The sequence below is a fragment of the Palaemon carinicauda genome, chromosome 34 (genome assembly GCF_036898095.1).
Source record: "Palaemon carinicauda isolate YSFRI2023 chromosome 34, ASM3689809v2, whole genome shotgun sequence".
NCBI classification, from domain to species: domain Eukaryota; kingdom Metazoa; phylum Arthropoda; class Malacostraca; order Decapoda; family Palaemonidae; genus Palaemon; species Palaemon carinicauda.
In genome coordinates, this window is record NC_090758.1 from 13,260,199 (window position 1) to 13,283,771 (window position 23,573).

Genomic DNA, 23,573 nt, shown 5'->3' on the forward strand with positions numbered 1-23,573 from the left:
TCAATTTTCTCCTCGGTCCACTGCGTCTCTATTGGGGAGGAAGGGAGGGTCCTTTAATATATAATCACCGGGTAAGTATATTCAAAAATTTATTTTATTATCAAAATAACATTTTTCAATATTTAACTTAGCCGGTGATTATATAAGCTGATTCACACCCAGGGGGGTGGGTAGAGACCAGCAATAAATGTTTACATTATTATGAGCTAAGGATTTTTTATTTTATTTTAGAAGTTATCAAAATAACAAAACTAAAATAAATAAGTACCTGGTAAGGAAGTCGACTTGAACAATTACTCTGCCTTTTTAAGTACGTCTTCCTTACGGAGCCTCGCGATCCTCTTAGGATGCTGAGCGACCCCTAGGATCTGAAGTATGAAGGGTTGCAACCCATACCACAGGACCTCATCAAAACCTCTAATCTAGGCGCTTCTCAAGAAAAGAATTTGACCACCCGCCAAATCAACCAGGATGCGAAAGGCTTCTTAGCCTTCCGGACAACCCAAAAACAACAATAAAAACATTTCAAGAGAAAGATTAAAAAGGTTATGGAATTAGGGGATTGTAGTGGTTGAGCCCTCACCCACTACTGCACTCGCTGCTACGAATGGTCCCAGGGTGTAGCAGTTCTCGTAAAGAGACTGGACATCTTTAAGATAAAAAGACGCGAACACTGACTTGCTTCTCCAATAGGTTGCGTCCATTATACTTCGCAGAGATCTATTTTGTTTAAAGGCCACTGAAGTTGCGACAGCTCTAACTTCATATGTCCTTACCTTCAGCAAAGCTTGGTCTTCCTCACTCAGATGGGAATGAGCTTCTCGTATTAACAGTCTGATAAAATAGGATAAAGCATTCTTTGACATAGGCAAAGATGGTTTCTTAACTGAACACCATAAAGCTTCTGACTGTCCTCGTAAAGGTTTAGTTCGTCTTAAATAGAACTTAAGAGCTCTCACAGGGCATAAGACTCTTTCTAGTTCATTTCCAACCATATTCGATAGGCTTGGAATATCGAACGATTTCGGCCAAGGACGAGAGGGTAGCTCGTTTTTGGCTAGAAAACCAAGTTGTAAGGAACATGTAGCTGTTTCAGATGAAAATCCGATGTTCCTGCTGAAGGCGTGAATCTCACTGACTCTTTTAGCTGTGGCTAAGCAAACCAGGAAAAGAGTCTTTAAAGTGAGATCTTTAAAGGAGGGTGATTGTAGCGGCTCGAACCTTTCTGACATGAGGAATCTTAGTACCACGTCTAAATTCCAACCAGGTGTAGCCAAACGACGCTCCTTCGTGGTCTCAAAAGACTTAAGGAGGTCCTGTAGATCTTTGTTGTTGGAAAGATCTAAGCCTCTGTGACGGAAGACTGATGCCAACATGCTTCTGTAACCCTTGATAGTGGGAGCTGAAAGAGATCGTTCTTTCCTCAGGTATAAAAGGAAGTCAGCTATTTGAGTTACAGAGGTACTGGTCGAGGATACAGATACTGACTTGCACCAGTTTCGGAAGACTTCCCACTTCGATTGGTAGACTCTAAGGGTGGATGTCCTCCTTGCTCTAGCAATCGCCCTGGCTGCCTCCTTCAAAAAGCCTCTAGCTCTCGAGAGTCTTTCGATAGTCTGAAGGCAGTCAGACGAAGAGCGTGTAGGCCTTGGTGTACCTTCTTTACGTGTGGCTGACGTAGAAGGTCCACCCTTAGAGGAAGAGTTCTGGGAACGTCCACTAGCCATCGAAGTACCTCGGTGAACCATTCTCTCGCGGGCCAGAGGGGAGCAACTAACGTCAACCTTGTCCCTTCGCGAGAGGCGAACTTCTGCAGTACCTTGTTGACAATCTTGAACGGGGGGAATGCATATGTAGGTCTAGATGTGACCAATCTAGGAGAAAGGCATCTATATGAACTGCTGCTGGGTCCGGGATTGGTGAGCAATATATTGGGAGCCTCTTGGTCATCGAGGTTGCGAAGAGATCTATGGTAGGCTGGCCCCATGTGGCCCAAAGTCTCTTGCACACATCCTTGTGTAGGGTCCATTCTGTTGGAATGATTTGTCCCTTCCGACTGAGGCAATCTGCCATGACATTCAAGTTGCCTTGGATGAACCTCGTTACTAGTGAAATGTTTAGATCTTTTGACCAGGTGAGGAGGTCCCTTGCGATCTCGTACAACGTCATAGAGTGGGTCCCTTGCGATCTCGTACAACGTCATAGAGTGGGTCCCTCCTTGCTTGGAAATGTACGCCAAAGCCGTGGTGTTGTCCGAGTTCACCTCCACCACTTTGCCTTGAAGGAGAGACTTGAAGCTCTTCAAGGCCAGATGAACTGCCAGTAGCTCCTTGCAGTTGATATGCATTGTCCTTTGACTCGAGTTCCAAGTTCCCGAGCATTCCCGACCGTCTAATGTCGCGCCCCAGCCCGTGTCCGATGCGTCCGAGAAGAGAACGTGGTTGGGAGTCTGAACAGCCATGGGCAGACACTCTCTGAGGCTGATACTGTCCTTCCACCAAGTCAGGGAAGACTTCATCTTCTCGGAAATTGGGATCGAGACCGCTTCTAGCGTCTTGTCCTTTTTCCAGTAAACAGCTAGGTGATATTGAAGAGGACGGAGGTGTAGTCTTCCTAACGATACGAACTGTTCCAGGGATGATAGTGTCCCTATCAGACTCATCCACTGCCTAACTGAACATCGTTCCTTCTTCAGCATGTTCTGGATGCATATCTGGGCTTGACTTGTTCTGGGGGCCGACGGAAAAGCCCGAAAAGCTAGACTGTGAATCTCCATCCCTAAATACACAATAGTTTGGGATGGGACCACTTGAGACTTTTCCATATTGACCAGGAGACCCAATTCCTTGGTCAGATCTAGAGTCCACTTTAGATCCTTCAGACAGCGACGACTGGAAGAAGCTCTTAGAAGCCAGTCGTCCAAATAGAGGGAGGCTCTGATGTCCGCTAAATGAAGGAATTTGGCTACATTCCTCATCAGCCTCGTAAACACAAGAGGAGCTGTGCTTAGGCCAAAGCACAGGGCTTGAAACTGGTAGACAACCTTTTCGTAAACGAATCTCAGAAAAGGTTGGGAGTCTGGGTGGATGGGGACGTGAAAGTATGCGTCCCTTAGGTCTAAAGAGACCATCCAGTCTTCCCTTCTGACCGCTGCTAGAATGGACTTTGTGGTCTCCATGGCGAACGTCTGCTTTGTGACAAAGACATTCAGCGCACTGACGTCTAGCACCGGCCTCCACCCTCCTGTCTTCTTTGCCACTAAGAAGAGACGGTTGTAGAAGCCCGGGGTTTGATGGTCCAGGACTTTGACTACCGCTCCCTTTTCTAGTAAGAGAGACACCTCCTGTTTCAATGCTCGTCTCTTGTCTTCCTCTCTGTACCTGGGAGAGAGATCGATGGGAGACGTTGCTAGAGGGGGTTTTCGTACAAACGGGATCTTGTACCCCTCTCTGAGCAACTTCACAGATTGTGCATCTGCGCCTCTCTTCTCCCAGGTCTGCCAGAAGTTCTTGAGTCTGGCTCCCACTGCTGTCTGAAGAAGCTGGCAGTCAGACTCTGCCTTTAAAGGACTTGGTTCCTTTCTTCTTCCCACGTCTCCCTTCGGCACGAGCACCTCCTCTGCTGGAGGCTCTGCCACGAAAGGGCGGAATAAATCGGGACGCTGGAGTGTCCATCCTTGGTCTAGCTGACAAGGTAGGCAAAGGGGTGGCTTTGCGGGCAGAGGACGCAACCAGGTCATGGGTGTCCTTCTGTATCAAAGAAGCAGCAATCTCCTTAATCAAGTCCTCTGGAAAAAGGCACTTAGAGAGAGGAGCAAACAGAAGTTCGGATCTTTGACAAGGTGTCACTCCAGCTGACAGGAAAGAGCAAAGGTTCTCACGCTTCTTGAGGACTCCGGATACGAACGATGCCGCAAGCTCACTAGACCCGTCACGGATGGCCTTGTCCATGCAGGACATGATGAGCAAGGAAGATTCCTTCTCAGTCGGGGAGATCTTCCTGCTCAAAGCTCCCAGACACCAGTCTAAAAAGTTGAAGACCTCGAAGGCTCTAAATATCCCTTTCAACAGATGGTCTAGGTCCGAAGGTGACCAGCATATCTTCGAGCGTCTCATGGCTAGCCTGCGGGGAGAGTCTACAAGACTTGAGAAGTCGCCCTGGGCAGAGGCAGGAACTCCCAAGCCGAGAACTTCTCCCGTGGCATACCAGACGCTCAATCTGGAAGAGAGTCTAACAGGGGGAAACGTAAAGGCTGTCTTCCCTAGACTCTTTTTGGACTGCATCCATTCTCCTATAACTCGTAAAGCTCTCTTGGACGAGCGTGCGAGGACGAGTCTAGTAAAGGCAGGCGAGGATGACTGCGTACCTAAAGCAAACTCTGACGGAGGAGAGCGCGGAGCCACAGACACAAACTGGTCCGGAAACATCTCTTTGAACAGAGCAAGAACGTTTTTAAAGTCCAAAGAGGGTTGCGTGGACTTGGGCTCGTCAAGGTCCGAATGTGGTTCATCAACGTGTGCCGCATCGTCATCATCAGAGAGTCCATCATCCGAGTATTGAGGAGGAAGCGGCAATGGAGTAGGTATCGGCTGGTTAGCTGAGTCCGGTCGCACGGGTGCACGCGTGACTGAACCGGACGCAACGTCATGGAACTGTTGCCCAGTCTGTGAGCTGGCAACAACCATAGCAGCGCGGGGACGCACAGCGTCTACTCCAGAGTGTCTGGTCTGATGTGGGCGAGCAGAGGCAACCACACTGGGTTGCGGAGGTTGACGCACCGCGTCAAAACAAAACAACTCTGACGGTTGTTGTACCTCGCGAACGTCAACGGAAGGTTCCGTGCGTCGCTGAACGTCAACATGCGGCTGGCAGGGCACACTGGAACGCATGGGTGGCGGGACTCTCTCAGCTGGAGTGCGCAAGAAGGTCGCCTCAGCGTCCACAGGACGCACAACCGAGAGTGTGGTTGGTTGTAGGCAAGAGGTTGGTGCAGCAGCAACCTTCTCCGCACGAAAGTCCTGCATCAGAGACGTTAATTGGTACTGCATGGTCTGCAGCAAAGACCACTTAGGGTCTGCATGAGCAGGTGCGGCGACAGACGGTGTAACTGCCTGAGGCGGTACCGCTTTGCCTCTCTTAGGAGGTGAGCAGTCATCGGAAGACTGCAGCGAGTCCGAACTGACCCAGTGGCTACAACTGGGCCGTTGGACTTGCGCGGAAGGGACCGACTTGCGCTTAAGAGGTCGTGAGACCTTGGTCCATGGTTTCTTACGAGAAACCTCTTCCGCAGACGAGGAATAAATGGGCTCTCTCGTCTTTGTGTGGGTGGGGCGATCTTGGGTAGATACGCCCGAAACCACGGAGGGAACGTCTGTTCGCTGATTAAAGCCTCTCGAACCCATTGGTCGTACGACATTGCTTCTCCCCTGGACTTGGGAGCTTGCAAGAGGTCCCGGACTAGGAGGACGACAGGCACGAACAGACGAACCCTCAAGCGCAACACTATCCACAACACTATCACTCACTTTACCACTTCCCACTGCACTTTTACACTTCAGCTCCTTGACGTCCGCCATGAGCTGGTTACGGTCACTAGCCAGGGACTCAACTCTCTCACCCAGAGCTTGGATGGCACGCATCATGTCAGCCATCGAAGGTTCCTGAGTGCCAGAAGGGGGATCAGGAGCAACCACTACAGGGGAAGGAATAGGTTGTGGGGCATGAGGAGAGGAAAAATCAACAGAACGAGATGAACTTCTCCTGACTCTATCTCTCTCTAGCCTACGTGTATATTTTTGGAATTCGATAAAATCGAATTCCGAAAGCCCAACGCATTCCTCACATCGATCTTCCAATTGACAGGTCTTATCCCGACAATTGGAACAAACGGTGTGAGGATCGATAGAGGCCTTCGGAAGACGCCTTGAACAGTCCCTAGCATTACACTTCCTGAATTTTGGGACTTGAGAAGGGTCAGCCATTTTGAATTGGTCAAAGGGGAATTCAAAAACTATCCAAAGTCATCAACAAATAATCCGATATCAAAAAAAGAATGCAAGGATTTATTGAAGAGAAAGCCTGCACAGCGAAAGCTCAAAACTAGAATAGTGTACTTCACCAAATAGTTGTGAAAACAAATCCAGTTAGCAACAGCGAATTAGTAGGTCTTGCCAGTAGCACGACAGAGAGAAAATTGAGTTCTTTGTTTACAATGAGTACTGAGTACCTGCACGACAGATGGCGCTGTTGAAGTACACCCCCTACCTGCATAGCGATCGCTGGCGGATTTTTTCCGTAGAGTTTTCTGTCGAGCAGCAGAGCTGCAGCTTATATAATCACCGGCTAAGTTAAATATTGAAAAAGAGTCAGTGAGATTCATGCCTTCAGCAAGAACATCGGATTTTCGTCAGAAAAAGCCACCTGTTCGCTACAACTTGGTTTTCTAGCCAAAAATGAGCTGCCTTCTCGGCCTTGGCCTAAATCTTTCGATATTCCCAGCTTATCGGAGATTGTTGGCAATGAACTAGAAAGAGTCTTATGCCCTGTGAGAGCTCTTAAGTTCTATTTAAAGCGTACTAAACCTTTACGAGGTCAATCTGAAGCTTTATGGTGTTCAGTTAAGAAACCATCTTTGCCTATGTCAAAGAATGCTTTATCCTACTTTATCAGGCTGTTAATACGAGAAGCTCATTCACATCTGAGTGAGGAAGACCAAGCTTTGCTTAAGGTGAAGACGCACGAAGTTAGAGCTGTTGCAACTTCCGTGGCCTTTAAGCAAAACAGATCTCTGCGAAGTATAATGGACGCAACCTATTGGAAAAGCAAGTCAGTGTTCGCGTCTTTTTATCTAAAGGATGTCCAGACTCTTTACGAGGACTGCTACACACTGGGACCATTCGTAGCAGCGAGTGCAGTAGTGGGTGAGGGCTCAACCACTACAATTCCCTAATTCCATATCCTTTTAATCTTTCTCTTGAAATGTTTTTAATGTTGTTTTTATGGGTTGTCCGGAAGGCTAAGAAGCCTTTCGCATCCTGGTTGATTTGGCGGGTGGTCAAAGTCATTTCTTGAGAGCGCCTAGATTAGGGGTTTGATGAGGTCCTGTTGTATGGGTTGCAACCCTTGATACTCCAGCTCCTAGGGGTCGATCAGCATCCTAAGAGGATCGCGAGGCTCCGTAAGGAAGACGTACTTATAAGGCAGAGTAATCGTTCAAGTCGACTTCCTTACCAGGTACCTATTTATTTTGTTTTTGTTATTTTGATAACTTCTAAAATGAAATAAAAAACTCTTAGCTCATAAAATGTAAACATATATTACTGGTCTCTACCCACCATCCTGGGTGTGAATCAGCTATATATTCACCGGCTAAGTTAAATATTTAAAAATGATATTTTAATTATAAAATAAATTTTTGAATATACTTACCCGGTGAATATATAAATTAAATGACCCTCCCTTCCTCCCCAATAGAGACGCAGTGGGACGAGGAGAAAATTGAGTCTTTGTTTACATTGAGCTTGGTATCTGGTCGACAGATGGCGCTGTTGGGCACACCCGCAACTTGTATAGCGATCGCTGGCGAGTTTTTTCTGTACAGTTTGTCTGTCGAGCAAAAGAGTTGCAGCTATATATTCACCGGGTAAGTATATTCAAAAATTTATTTTATAATTAAAATATCATTTTTCCTGAGGGAAGTTATAAGAGAAGCGCATCTCTTGTGTGAGGAGGAACACTTCGGACTTTTAAAAGTGCAAGCTCACGAAGTGAGAGCCATTGCGACCTCGCTTGCTTACCACAAGAACATGTCGCTCCGTCAAATTATGGATGCGACATTCTGGAGGAGCAACTCTGTGTTCGCCTCTCATTACCTCAGAGAGGTGAGAGTGGATTATGAGAAATGCTATACCTTGGGCCCATACGTAGCTACGGCTTCTGTATTAGGCAAAGGAGTTACTACCTCCCCTCAACCTTAGTTTTGTATACTTGTGCGTAGGTTGGTGTATTTTTATTGGTTGTCTGAGGACTTCGACTTGTGTACAGTCACCTCAGTCTAGTTAGATAATTTTTATCTACTTTGCAAAAGTTAGGTGGTTGGTTTGGTAAGGTTGCAGTTTTTATTTTGGGCAATAGGTAGTCCTGAAGTCTAGTCAGATTGTTGGTCTCACCCCGTTGACAGGCTCGATTGAGTGTTTTCAGCACTGCAGGTCACATCCTGGCTGACACTCCTAAGGGAAAGCGACTCAAGAGGCAGGAACCTTTGAAGTCAGCTACCTTAGCAGGTAAGGAATCAAGGTGTTTATTTATCCTACAGCTTTTTTGGTTGTTTCCCCAACGATGTTCACTGTCTATCACCCTCCTCCAAGTGTGTTAATCAGCTATGTATATATAACTGCCAGGTAAGTTCTATTCATAAAAATGGAGTTTTTATGATAAAACAAAGTTTTATGAATACTTACCTGGCAGTTATATATACATTCGAAGGCCCACCCACCTCCCCTCAGGAGACAGGTCGGGCATAGATGAACTGAAGAACAGAAAACGGGAATGATTCCTCCTACCACCCTTTAACGGGTGTTACCATCCAACCACTACAAGGCGGTTGCCATGTTTAGAAAAATTCTGCGGAAATAGAGATTATTAGCTATGTATATATAACTGCCAGTTAAGTATTCATAAAACTTTGTTTTATCATAAAAACTCCATGTTAATTTTCACGGCACTCTTTCCAGATCACTTTACTCCTGTGGCTCCTCGTTTTCCTCCATCAGAATTTACTTTAGGGAAGGCTACTAAAGTGCCTTTTTTTACTAAGATGGTACTCTCACGCTTTTCTAAAAGAGCCTTAAAACTGATGGGATCTTGGTTGGAATCAAAGAGGACTCTTGGCAAGACGGGCTTTGCCTTTCCACCCGCAAGATTGGCTTCCAAATCCAGTATTTGGTATGAGACAGGGGAAGTTCTGGGCTTGGGGGTTCCTGCCTCTGCCCAGGGAGATTTCTCGACCCTTATGGACTCCTCTCGTCGTCTGGCCTTGAGGAAAACGAAAGTGTGGTGGTCTATGACAGAGTTTGATCATCAAGGCTTGCTCAGGGCCTTTGAGGTCTTTAACTATTTAGATTGGTCTTTTGGAGCCCTAGGGAAAAAGGCCTCTGAAATGAAAGGCTCGGACACTAGCAGTCTTATTCATTTGATGTCCTGTATGGACAAGAGAGTTAGGGATGGCTCTAACGAGTTGGCTGCTCTTTTCACAGCTGGAGTGATTAAGAAGAGGGCCACTATGTGTTCTTTTCTCTCAGTGGGAGTTTCCCCTTACCAGAGATTGGAATTGCTTTTCTCTCCACTGTCCTCTAATCTATTCCCACAAGAGTTGGTAGGGGAGGCTGCCACTGCTCTAACCCAAAAGGCTACGCAGAATCTAGTGACCAATATGGCCAGGAAAGTTCTACATTCTTCTTTTTTGTCTTGTAAACCAAAGGAAGGTACTTCTGGGGTACGACCCTCTCAGCCCTTTCGTGGTAAACCTATCGGAAGGGGTTCCTTCAGGTCCGACGGGAGGAAACCTAAAAAGAGAGGAGCCAAGACCGGCCGAGGTAGAGTCTGACTGTCCTATCCTTCAGACAGCCGTAGGAGCCAGGCTGAATTACTTTTGGAAGGCCTGGGAGAAGAATGGGGCAGACTCTTGGTCCGTCCTAGTGTTGAAGGAGGGATACAAAATTCAATTTTTATCAAATCCTCCACTAGTCACAGATCCAGTGGATCTTTCGCCCAGATACAGGGAGGGCCCAAAGAGGCAGGCCATGCGGCTTCAGATGTCTCTGTTACTGGAGAAGCGAGCGATAGAGAGGGTGCAGGATTTAACATCCCCGGGGTTTTACAACCGGTTATTCTTAGTACCCAAGAGTTTGGGAGAATCGAGACCAGTTCTTGACGTAAGTGTTCTAAATGGATACATCCAGAACACAAAGTTTACCATGGAAACGCAGAAGACGGTTCTGGCAGCGGTAAGGAAGGGCGATTGGATGGTCTCATTAGATCTTCAAGACGCCTACTTCCATATTCCAATACACCCCAGCTGCAGGCGTTATCTGAGGTTTATGTACGGAAACAAGGTCTTCCAATTCAGAGCCTTATGTTTCGGTCTCAGCACAGCTCCTCTATTGTTTACCAAGATCATGCTGAATGTCACAAGCATGCTGCATTCAAGGAGAATCAGGGCCTCCCTCTACCTGGCTTATAAGAGCCACCTCAGCCGATTGCTGTTTGAAGGACCTGAGAATGACATTGGAATTGACCAAGGAACTGGGACTCCTGGTGAGTATGAAGAAATCTCAGCTGACTCCATCCCAGAAGATTCTTTATTTGGGGATGGAGATTCACAGTCAGAGTTTTCAGGCTTTTCCGTCGCCTTTAAGGATCCAAACAGCACTCCTAAAACTTTGAGCTTTTATAGAGAAGGACGTCAGTTCAGTGAGGGAAGGGATGAGCCTTCTGGGGACTCTCTCATCATTGGAGAAGTTCATGTCTCTGGGAAGGTTACATTTACGCCCCCTTCAGTGTCACCTCAATTGGCATTGGAAGAAAGGGGACAGTCTCGACAGGGAAAGCATTCCCATCACGACTTCCATAAAGACGCATCTTCAGTGGTGGAACAACGAACACAGACTGAAGGAAGGCCTGTCGTTGGATCAGAAGAGCCCAGACCTCGTGTTGTTTTCCGACACCTCAAACTCGGGGTGGGGAGCAACATTAGGGAAGAAGGAGCTCTCGGGTCTGTGGACGTTGGAGCAAAAGACCCTCCACATAAACCAAAAGGAGCTTTTGGCAGTACATCTGGCCCTCAAAGGCTTCGAGGAGCAGATCCTGGGCAAAGTGGTCCAGATCAATGCGGACAGCACCACAGCTCTAGCCTGTATAACGAAACAAGGTGGGACCCACTCATGGTCTCTGTACGGGATAGCGAGACCTCTTCTCGTATGGGCAGAGGAAAGGAAAGTGACATTATTGACTCTTTTTATTCAGGGGGTCAAGAATGTAAGTGCGGACAGACTCGGCAGGAGAGATCAGGTTCTCCCCACGGAATGGATGTTGCACCCAGAGGTCTGCAAGAGTCTGTGGCGGTTATGGGGTGGTCCTCTCGTGGATCTTTTTGCAACTGCAAAGACGAAGAGGCTGGAGTGCTACTGTTAACCGGTACCGGATCCCGAGGCCATGCACATAGACGCTTTCCTAATGAATTGGTCACACATGGAGGTGTATGCATTCCCACCATTCAAGATTCTTTACAAAGAGATGCAGAAGTTCTTGTCGCACGAAGGAACCAGGATGACTCTTAATAGCTCCGTTCTGGCCGTCAAGAAGCTGGTTTCCAGAGGTACTGGAATGGATGGTAGATGTCCCGAGAAGCCTTCCCTTAAGACCAGATCTTCTCAGACAACCTCACTTGGAACGAAGCCACCTAAACCTCCGAGCTCTACGTCTGACTGCCTTCAGACTATCGAAAAACTCGCTAGATCTAGAGGCTTTTCGAAGAAGGCAGCCAAGGCTATTGCGAGAGCAAGGAGGTCTTCTACCATCAAGGTGTATCAGTCCAAGTGGGAGTTCTTCAGAGAATGGTGTAGAGCTAATTCGGTTTCTTCATCCAGTACCTCTATAACTCAGATGGCAGATTTCTTCCTAGACCTCAGAAATAAGCATAACTTCTCGTCCTCTACAATCAAAGATTACAGAAGTATGTTGACTACAGTCTTTAGACACAGGAACTTGGACCTTTCCAACAATAAGGACTTGCAGGATCTGTTTAAGTCTTTTGATACCTCAAAGAAAAGACAACCAGAATTGCCTGCTTGGAACCTGGACGTGGTTCTTAAATATCTCATGAGTGACAGATTTGAGCCTTTACACTCAGCCTCTTTTAAGGATCTAACATTGAAAACTCTGTTTCTGGTTAGTTTAGCCACTGCTAAAAGGGTTAGTGAGGTTCACGCCTTTAGCAGGAACATTGGGTTCCGAGACGGGAAAGCCATATGCTCCTTGCAGTTGGGATTTTTGGCCAAGAATGAAAAGCCTTCCCGTCCATGGCCGAAGTCTTTTGAGATCCCTAAACTCTATGATGTGGTGGGAGAAGAGTTGGAGAAAGTGCTCTGCCCTGTAAGAGCATTAAGCTTCTATTTGGACAGAACTAAGAGTTTGAGAGGCGACTCGGATGCTCTGTGGTGTGCAGTTAGAAAATCTTCACTGACCGTGTCAAAGAACGCTTTATCCTTTTTCATAAGGCTCTTGATTAGAGAGGCTCACGCCCAGTGTGATGAAGCAGACCGGAGGCTTTTCAAGGTGAAGACACATGAAGTCAGAGCGGTAGCGACTTCAGTAGCGTTTAAACAGAACTGTTCTCTGCAAAGTTTGATGGATACAACTTTTTATAGAAGTAAGTCTGTATTTGCATCCCATTATTTAAAGCATGTTCAGACTCTCTATGAGGACTGTTATACATTGGGTCCATTCGTGGTGGCAAATGCGATAGTAGGTGAATGATCTACCACTACGTTCCCTTTTTCCTTAATACCCTTTTCTATCTCTTGGAACTTGTAAAGTTATGGCATTATGTGGAGATTGGTCGTCAGTCTTCCGCAATCTGTTGTTTGGTCAGGTGGTCAATTTGTTCCTAGAGTACGCTCGGAACAAGGGTATTAGTTGAGGTCCTGTCATGTTATAGGTTATTGCACCGTTTGACAGCTCCTAGAGATCATCAGCCCCCTGGGTGGACGCTGGATCTCCTAAGGATAGCAGACAAAATGAGGCAGAGCATTGCTGTCAGCTTCCTTATCAGGTGAGAACCGCTTAAGTTGTTTACTTAACTCTTAAGTGAATTTCCAATTATGTTGCTGTCTCTGACCCACCACCAAGGGTGTCAATCAGCCATTCTTATATAACCAGCGGGTAAGTTTTATATTCAAAAATGATATTTTCATAATAAAATAGATTTTTTAATATAGTACTTACCCACTGGTTATATAAGTTAAAAACCCACCCTCCTCCCCTCTAGAGACCATGGGGCATGGAAGATCTGAAAGGTTTGTCTACCTGAATACCGCGAGGGCACTAGTGTACACCTGGCATATCTGCGATAGCCGCAAGATTTTGAATTTTCTGCCGGGCGTCTAGGGACTTTAGCCATTCTTATATAACCAGCTGGTAAGTATATTCAAAAATTTATTTTATTATGAAAATATTATTTCTAAAAACTCTTGGTTTTTCTCGTCGTGTCTTCCTAATTGTGGTAAATATACTTAGAATATTGTTTCCTAATATTACTTAAAGCATCATTATGCTTTCAAAGGAATGTTTCCATGTCTAACATCTCCATCACTTTATTTTCACCCAATACAGTATTATTCTAACAGTGATGGTAATCATTTTATGACCTTGCGTTACAGTACAATACTTACATTTTCCTGGAGACTACTCAGACCTTTTACCTACTGGGTAGGAGAACCAATTTGTCTTGAAGATTTTTACCTCCGCCAACAAAGTTGGAAGGAGGTTATGTTTTTTCCCCTGTTTGTGTGGGTGTGTGTGTGTGTGTTTGTGAACAGCTTCCTGGCCACAAGTTTAATCGTAGAGTAACGAAACTTGCAGGGCTTAACTGTTACCGTATGTAAATAGCTGGTAATGATTAAATTTTGGAAGGTCAAGGTCACGGTCTAGCAAAATGTCCAATTCACGTTATCAGCGATAAGGTTGGACATCGTTGTCCCAGAGACTTCAAATTTGGTTCATATTTGAGTGTATGAAAATCCACGCCAATAAATACATGTTAAAGTCAAAAGGTCAAGGTCGAAAAATAAGCTGCTGTGGAGGAGGTCTGCGCTCTGCTGAATGGCCCTCTAGTTTAGTATTTGTATTCATATCTTTTTCTTGAATTCCAAATGCCATTCTTGATGAGTTAGATCCATGTAATTAATTCTGGGTACAGGAATGGCAGGTGGCATAAGTAACTCCTTTTGAGTTTTGAGGTGAATTTTGATGTATAAAATGTATGACTCTCCAATCCATTATCATTCAATGTGAGACAAAAGAAGTTAACATATTATTATTATGATTATTATTATTATTACTAGTTAAGCTACAACCCTGGCTAGTACAGTGGTAACGTGTTCGCCTAGTGTTCGCATGGCAGCAGATATATCTCAGCCTGGGACCGTGAGTTTAAGCTGTTTGCTGTGGAGGACATTGCTGTGGTTGGGCACCACAATGGGGGTTTGGGCTTGCCCGGCTAACGTTCTGGTGAAACAGGAACTGAAGCCCGACACCTTTAACCTTTACAGTAGTTGAATATGCAGGATGATATAATCCCAAGGACTCCAACGGGGGAAAAATAGCTTAGTGAGGAAAGGAAACATGGAAGGAAATAAACGGCAAGAGAAATAATGATCAATTAAAATCAAATGTTTTAAGAACAGTAGCAACATTAAAACATCTTTCAAATCTATGTCAAGAGACTTATTTCAGCCTGTTCACCATGAAAACAAGCTTGAACTATTGAAGCTATATAGTGTATGAATGGCCGAAGAAGAGTAGCCTACCATGCTGGGAAAAAATGGGTCTAAAATCAGACTGTCTTGTCATCTTTAGAAGCATCCCATATTTTTTCTTCGCTTGAACTAACTCCACTGTACACAAATCACATTCTGTTTAATCAGTCAACATTCCTCTCATTTCCTTTCCTGGTAAGTGTCTAATCATCGACAGTTTCTTTATTATCCTGCCATTGGTAACATTTACAGTAAGGTTTCTCATCGCAGGGTATGATGTGTAGTACTTCTCTCTACTCTTGTATGCCTCTTTCACATTATGGCTGTTTGTTCCTACACAAATACGAACCTTTACTTAGGAGAATAGACAACAGCAAAGCTGGTACACGGCAGTTAAAATTATAAGAAGGTGTAAAAAACCAATAGGTAGTTACTTATATGTAGCAGGGAGGCAACTGGCTCGTCCCCCACTCACTTAGATATCAGGCATCCGTGATTGCACACCTCTCACGGGCTGGACTATTTTTGGCAGAATTTTACAACAGTAATTCCTTTTATCTTTTCCTTTTGGAATGTGTTAGCTTCATCGACGATGTCGCCTGTTATGCGGAAATGTCCAGGAGTGCCGCCCAAGACCTGTGGTACTTTAACGAAGGCCCTTGATGTGGATCTCCTTGTAATGATTGTTAGGAGTATCTATCCTCCCAATGAGAGAAGTACTGCAGGAGGAGGAAAAAGAAGCCTAAGAGGGATTCTTTGCTTTCGGGGTCATCTCGAAGTCTAAGAAGGCCTGGGTGTCGTCTTCTCCCTCCCCCCCTCTAGTAGTCATCCATCTGACTCTTCTTAATTAGCTTTCTCTGGGGGACAATGAAGTAAGAGAGGTGGCTCTTTAACAGACCTCCCTGGGGCAGGGAGGTTCATCCATTTCCCCTAGCAAAATGGCAGAGCCTCTTCCTTAGGGGAAGTCCTCTGTCTCAGTGGTCTGACGTTCATATCCTGTGGCCCTCCTTGGGTATACAAGGTTTCCCTTTGGAGTCGACATCCTTGCGTGCCCTACCAGTCCTTGACTTAAACATCTAAGTTGAGGAAACACTTTGGAGGGGCCCCTTTGGGATCAGTTCTGTTCTCAAAGGATGCTCCATGGCTCCTGGACCTTGCCCAGGCAGTGAAGGAGCCGGTCGCAGGACCGGCTAATCCTTATCCATTGGTTCCACCTCCCACTAGAGGTATCCAGTTCTTTCAAAGGGGAGTACAGGCCCTTCGGACCTTAGGCGCAGACCTACCATCCGGTTCCTTCTCGTGCCGCCCCCAGGGTTCTTTCTCCTCAGAAGTCCTTGAGGTAACAGAAGTATCTGGCTACCAAGACCTCGGTAATCAGCCAGGACATACCTGGGAGAGACTCGGGGTGATTCCCGTCATTCCGCAGAGGAGGAAACGGTGACATAGGGTAGAAATTCCCCTGTCAGTGGACTCCGTTCATTTTCGAACGAGCAGAGGATCAAGATATCATAGAGAGGTATCATTTACAAACAACTATAGGCTGTCGCCTGTAAAAATAGTTTGACAGTTGCTTTCCGCAGCAGTAGAGGAGGCTCCTCCCCATTCTTCAGTCTCTGAAGGTGCAGTATCTAAGGATGCAGAGAGGAGGGAGAGTTCTTCCCTCTTAGCGGACTTTACCATCCATCTACGAGAGAGGAAGAACACGAAGACCATTCCCAAGAACTGGTGCTCGAGGTCCGAGCAACCAGTTCAAGTGAAGGGTCAGTTGACTACGATGTAGGTTCCAGTAAGATCGGAACACAGCGCCCTCTCTATTAGGGCTCATTCCTCTGCAAGAAGAACCCACTTTGATGACCTAGACCCTCTCCAGGCTGCTATGGGTGCTAGCTCGGAGGAGGAGGAAGCTATCGATGATGGCTCTGAACACTCAGATTGGGTGCTGCCTGAGTCTGCCAACCCCAAGATCTACCCTTGGAACAGAAAGATGCAGAGCATGTGTTTCTGCAAGTCTTATCATGCATTCATAAGGTCAATTCCTCGGGGGAACCAGATCAGGTTCCAACGGAGAGCAAGGACACGGTCCTAAACCTCTTCTATGACGCTCCAAGGTCCAGCAAGACTAGGGTAGCTTTGCCTTGGTCAGAGGGGTCCAAGGGGACAAAGAAGAGGGCTTACGGCTAGGTGGCAGGAACATTACAGCCCCTCCGGTCTGTGAACTCATTTCACTTGCTTCTTCTGCTTTACATACATTAGGGGAAGTACTACAAGATAATGAAGGACGATCCATCTCCACTACCCTTGGATCTGGCAATTCTGGCCCTGATGCAGAATTCATCCGTGGACAAGCTGACAACTCTGCCGGTGAACCTCTCTGCAGCGAACGCTGCTGACATGGCAGTAGCTGACATAAGGAGGAAAGCCATCCAGGATTCTCTCCTCCATAGGGCCATGACTTCCCACCCTTACTCTGCGGTACCAACATCGCAGAGATCGTCTCTAGTAAAGCGCCAGGGTGCCAAGAATTCTGCACAGCCACCAAAGCAGGCAGCACAACCTCAACATCCTAAGAGCAGTTAGCGGAGGTAGAGGCTCCAGGGGGCCAACCTTGGTCAGTCTCCATACTTTGAGAGGAATACATCATCCCATTCACTCTCTCTCACCCTCCTCTGACCCTCCATCCAACAATAAAAGGTTCTTACATGAAGGAACAGGTCCTTTAAGCCGAATTTTAGGGCATGTTAGAGAAGGACGCTCTTCAGGAGGCCTTGGACGGGTCCCCAGGCTTCCACAGTCTGTTATTTCTTGTAGAAAAGGCATCTGGAGGCTGGAGGCCAGTCATCAACCTTGCAGCTCTGAATGAGTTTCTCCAATAAATGCCGTTTAAGATAGAGACTGCTAAACAGTCAGACAGGCCGTCAGACCAGAGGATTTTATGATATGGTGAGACCTCAAAGATGTGTACTGTACATCCAGATCCCCATTCATCCATCCTCAAGGAAGTACCTGAGATTTGCACTGGTGGAAAGATGTACCATTTCAAGGTACTGTACTTTGACCTGTCCATAGCACCTCGGTTTTTTACTTGGATCTTCACCCTAATTTCCACCTGGGCCTCAAGAATGGCAGTCGTCTCCTGTGTTATCTGGACGATTGGCTAGTTCTAGCAGACCCGAGGGAGACCTTTTGCCAGGATGTGGGGATCGTGGTAAATTCGAGAAATCGTTCCTGGAACCCACACAAGGAATGGTATATTTAGGAAGGAGGATTATGACCAAACTAGGCAAAGTCTTCCCATCTGAGGAACGAATAAAGAGAAGGAGACGATTGGCGTACCTGTTTCTTTTGCAGGTTACCTTGCCTGCAGTTTTATGGCAGAAGCTTTTGGGACCCCTAACCTCATTGGAGAAGCTGGTTCTCAACTGTTGCCTTTGCATCCGCTCTCTACAGTGGCAGCTGAAGACCTATTGGTCTCGGCACTTAAACCCTCCGAACACCTTGGTGCGTGGTAGGGTCAGAGCAGAAGAGAGACCAGTTTGTGGTGTCAGACACCAGTCTGCTTAGGGGAGTAGACCTTCTCTCTCCTCCTCCGGAATTGTTGCTCTTCACAGACGCTTCAAAAGAAGAGTGGGGGCTCACCTATTGCACCTCACGGCATCCAGACTCTGGTCCAATGCCGAGTGACAGTACCACATAAACCTCCTGGAAATGAGGGAAGCCTTTCTGGCTTTCAAACAATTCCATCAGCTCCTTTCAGGGCACTCCGTGGTGCTGATGAGCGACAACACCACAGTAGTGTCACACATAAACAAGCAAAGAGGTACATTTTCACAGCGCTTTTGCCAACTAGCTCTGGAAATCTTCAGAAGGATGGAAGACAACTTGGTAATTATAACAGCCCGTTTATCCCGGGAATGAAGAATGTGATGGCAGATAATCTGAACCGGAGGACCAGGTTAATAGGCTACGAATGGTCTTTAAAACAACAGATAGCCAACAAAGTTTTGACTTTGTCGGGTTCACCGACAATCGACCTGTTTGCAACGTCCCTCAATCCAAAGCTACTGGTGTACTGCTCCAGACCCACTAGTAAGGAGGCTTCTAAACAAGGTGAGGGTATCTAAAGATTTTTGGTTCCCAGATCTGCATCTGCTCACCGAGGCATTGAGGGAGCTCCCTCCACTTCCTGATCTGCTCAGTGAAGATTTACCACCAAACAATTCCATTGCTTCGTCTTCCAGCCTGGAGGTTATACAGCAACTCCTCGGAAGGAGAGGCTTTTTGAGACCAGTTGCAAAGAGAAGGGCAGGATACCTCCGGGAGTCGTCTGCTTCTTTTTATCAGGCAAAGTGGTCCATCTTTTGTGGTTGATGTCGTGGGCCCAATGATAGCAGTTTCTATTGTACCTCAGGAAGGAAAAGCTATGCTCAGTGTTAGCAGTCAAAGTTTATCGCTCGGCCTTGATCCTCGCTTTTAGACTTAACGGAGTTAACATTTCCTCCTTGATGGAATTGTCTCTCCTCATAAGGAACTTTTAGCACACCTGTCCTCAGTCGGAAGCTAGTCCTCCTTGAAATGTGTTGAAGGTACTACGTTCTCGTGACTTGACATTGAAGGCGGTTTTCTTGCTAGCTCTGGCCTCTGCAGAGAGATTCAGAGAGCTGCAGGGTCTTTCCTATGACATTGCCCATTCAAGGGAATGGTGGGAGGTGACACTTGGTTTCGTCGCCGAGTTTGCGGCTAAGACTCAAAATCTGGTTGTAGCGGCTCATAGATTCGGACCCTTCCAAATTGAAAGTCTCCGGTCTGTAACAGATGATCCAGATCAGCTGTTACTCACCCCTATAAGGCCACTAAGGAAATACCTTAAAAGAACTGCCAGAGCCCACTCTCAGATCAGGAAGCTCTTCGTGAGCTTGGGGAGAGTAAAGAGAAAGGTCACAAAAAACCCCATCTCTTCTTGGATCAGACTGGTAAATGAGAGAACCATACAACCAGGCTCCTCATAGTCTGATCGTTGACCCTATCCTCAAGACATCAGGGACATCAGCACGTCCCTGGTGTTCAAGAAGAATTTCTCTGTGACGCAGGTCCAGCAAGCGGGAGTGTGGAAACGGCAAACCACGTTCACCGTCCGCTACCTGCAAGGCATAACTCACAAGAGCCAAGACACTTTCACCTTAGGTCCTGTGGTGGTGGCACAAAACGTGGTCAATAACACCTCAGCTACCTTGTAGGACAAGCAGCAATCGGTTGAGGCCAGATGTTACCCGCGAGTAAGTCTAGAATGAATGTGTAAGTGACTGACTGCTTCATACTTCATTCTCCCTTCTCTTGGGGCTCAGCATCCAAGGAACTCTGCAAGCTAACCTCCTGTAACTGCAGGTAGGTACCATTGTCCCTTGTGTAACCTGATATATGCATATATACTTATGTCCCCGTCCTCCAAACGAGGCGGAGTCGGGCAATGTCTAGCTCAAGTGCGGAGACTAGCTCCAGAATTACGCTTACCTGGTCAATCACATTGATAAAATCTTACACCTAGCATGGATTGCTAAGGCCATTAACCCACTGGTTAATCAGAGTGACCTCTAAACTGCTCGTGCAAAGCAAAGAGTATTCATGCCATGTCAGTCACCAGGCAGTTGTTTTTGGACATCCACCCACCATGGAGTGAGTCTCCACTGTAAAGAGCGTGCGTAATGGTTTGTATATAGTGTTGGAACAAATGACAAATTTGGAAATAATTTGTATTTTTCCTCATACAAACCTGGGGCTCTTTAGACATACTGGTCCTGCCATCACCTTCCCCCGGTTTCCCCCGGAAGTCCTGCCGCAATTGCAAAGTGTTGGTTGTATACGAGTGCAGGTGTAGGCTGGGTAATCGGTCTACTTCCCCCCCCCCAGCTAATTAGAGGAAGTTAATTACTCCTCGTGAAAAGCTTAACAGCTAGTTTCAGCTATCGCTGAAGTATATCTCCACTGTAAAGAGCTCGAGGTTTGTTTAGTTAGGAAAAATACAAATTATCTACGAATTTGTCATTTTTGTAAGTACTCTTCACTTGTAAGCAAAAGTGCACATTAAGGTAAGCATTTTGTGAAGTGAATTTTGTTCCTATGAGGATATAGATCTTCTAAAGCCATTACTGTACATTGTTTTTCATTGTAAAGGTGCTACTTTATGTAGCCCCCCTCACCCGTTTTGAGTATTGTTAACGCTCTACTGATCAGAAAAATGATGAACTCTGAGAATAGCTCTTCTTGCTTCATGGTAGTTTCTCTGCCTCAGGAGGGAATTACCCAATTCGGGTTGTTTAGCCCTTTTTGGCCAATAGCGTAATTGTTTGTCTGGCAGGCTCACCTGCCACTGACTGTTTCCTGGATGGTAATCCATTTATTACAGTGTCAGTGAGTGTTCCCAGTGCTCCTTTTGTGAAAAAAACCCATCTTCAGGGAGCACAGTCATTATCAATGGCCCAGTCCATGATTCCTCTGTCAGCAAGGAAGAAGGGTTTGCAAGGTAGAGTTCACACTCTTTCTTCCTCTTCTACCAACTACTTCCTCATATAATTGAGCGAAGTCCCATTCTGCTTGCTCTTGGAGAACGCTTCTCTGGCCAGAGCACTTCTCAGCAGGTCACGGACCTGGCTGATTGACACTGTTTGAATCTTTTTGGGGAAAACAGTTCATGCACAAAGGGTTGTTTTGGCAGTCTTGCCTATCTTGGGATGGTCTTCATCCTCAGGCCACTGGCATACATGCCTGCTGCTAACCAGAGAAGGGCATCATAGAGACCTTTCCCTCAAGACTCTCTCTTCACTGCATCGGCAAGAGAGTAGGAACCTTTCAGGTTTTTCATGGTGTAAACTTTTGAGGGAAGGGGGTTCTGCCCCCATCATTGTCTCACAGACTGTGTGACGAAGTCCCGGTACCAGTCGATTTCAAACTAGTACAGGACTTTCTTGATCGATCTTATCTCTCCGAGTAAGTTGACGTGAAGTTGCTTGGTGTCACGTTATAGCACACTTGAGGAGGACACTACACCTTGCGTACAAGTGTCACAGCCTTCTCATTAGCCCTGGCAGGAGGAAGCAAAAAAGTGTCCTGATGCTTTTCCTTCTGGCTTGGTGAGGCTGCTTGCTTGCAGATGCAACTTTGATCAGTGTATACCTCGGCCATCTTGAGTAAGAACTTGGAAGCTTATTTATCAGTAGCTTTCCAGTTTATCTGTTGGCATATTGGAGCTAAAAGAGTTGGACCACCTTTGCCTTTCTCTACCTTACAGATGTAACCCACAGATCCTTGGACCCCTCATCCTTGGGGTCCAAGGTGGCTCAGTATTTGTGTAGCCATGTTTTCAGACTGAGAGGAATAGACCTCTCTTCCTCGTGGGAATTATTAGCTTTGACTCAAATCAAAATTACGAACAATCTTGTTCCCCTCTAAAAATCAAACCCCCAACTTGGAATGTGACCAGGGTCCTTCACTCACTTAGAGAAGCCCCTTATGAACCCTCGACGAGAGCCACAGATAGGGATCTCACTCTCATGACAGCATTTCTGTTAGCCTTAGCCTCATTGAAAAGTTGGAGAACGGCATGGCATATCGCACATGGTGTAACATTCCCAGCAGTGGGGACCTATTTCCTTCTCATTTGTTTCAGAATTTGACAGAACACAAAACCCGTCAACCAGTGACTCCGGGTTTGACTCCTTCTCAGTACCATTGCTAAAGGAAACGACCAATAACTCGGACGACCTGCTTCTATGCCCTGTAAGGGCATTGAGGCTTTACATAAAACGAACGAGTCATGTAGACCATGCTTGCAGAATCTCTTCGTTAGCACGGGCAGGACAAAGAACAAGGATTCAACATTTTGACCGCACATCCTCCTGGATCCAATTAAATCAGAGCGATTGGTGCTACGTTAGTCTTCCGAAAGAACACTCGGTTGTCGTTCATAGCACACTGTCTTTGGAATTCCGCATGCAGGTCATATGGCGACTGCCCAGCAAGTGGTGTAACGAACACTGCTCCTTCTCAAGACATATATACATATACCAAGGCACTTCCCCCAATTTTGGAGGTTAGCCGACATCAAACAAATGAAACAAAAACGGGGACCTCTCCTCTCTACATTCCTCCCAACCTGACAAGGAACTCAACCGAGTTCGGCTGGTACTGCTAGGGTGTACCAGCCGAACTTGGTTGAGTCCCTTGTTCTCAAGACATGGAAGCATCATATCTAAGAGAGCATTCACATTGTGATTTTAGGTTAAAGAGCGAGAATGTCTGGCCTTCTTTTCTCTCACCTTGCTTCCCTTTCCTGTGATGAACCACTGAAATGTTAAGGCCAGTTTACACGGAGGTAGTTCACTGGCACCAGTAACTAGCGGCAAGTAAACTTTCCAGGATAGTAAGCGTTTGTATGAGGACACTTTGCCTATGCACGGGGATAGTTTGATGACGCCAGTTAAACTATCCCCGAGTAAACCGGCCTGTATGGAGCTGGAACGAACACTGATGCAGGTGAGCACACTAGTGACAGGTAGCCTAGTCATTTTAGTAATATCCTCAAAAGGAACTGTGTTCCCGTTGAAGATAAAGTTCTTGTATGAAAAAAACTACCAGGTCATCCCACCATGAGTCATGGGATGCAAGGATCCTCTGCTCTGATCTGATCTTCTACCCAGACTGAACATTCCAATCCCAGGTTGTTAACCAGCCAGATGTTAAAGCGGGACTTCCTCCCTCCTAAGGGTGACTCCCCTACTAGAGGACGAAGGGTTTGTATTCGTGAGGCAACAAATATGACAAATTTTGAAGTAATTTGTATTTTTCAATATTAAACTTAGCCGGTGATTATATAAGCTGCAACTCTGTTGCTCGACAGAAAACTCTACGTTCAAAATACGCCAGCGATCGCTACGCAGGTAGGGGGTGTACATCAACAGCGCCATCTGTCGAGCAGGTACTCATTACTCAATGTAAACACAGAACCAATTTTCTCTCTGTCGGGCTACCGGCAAGACCTACTAATAC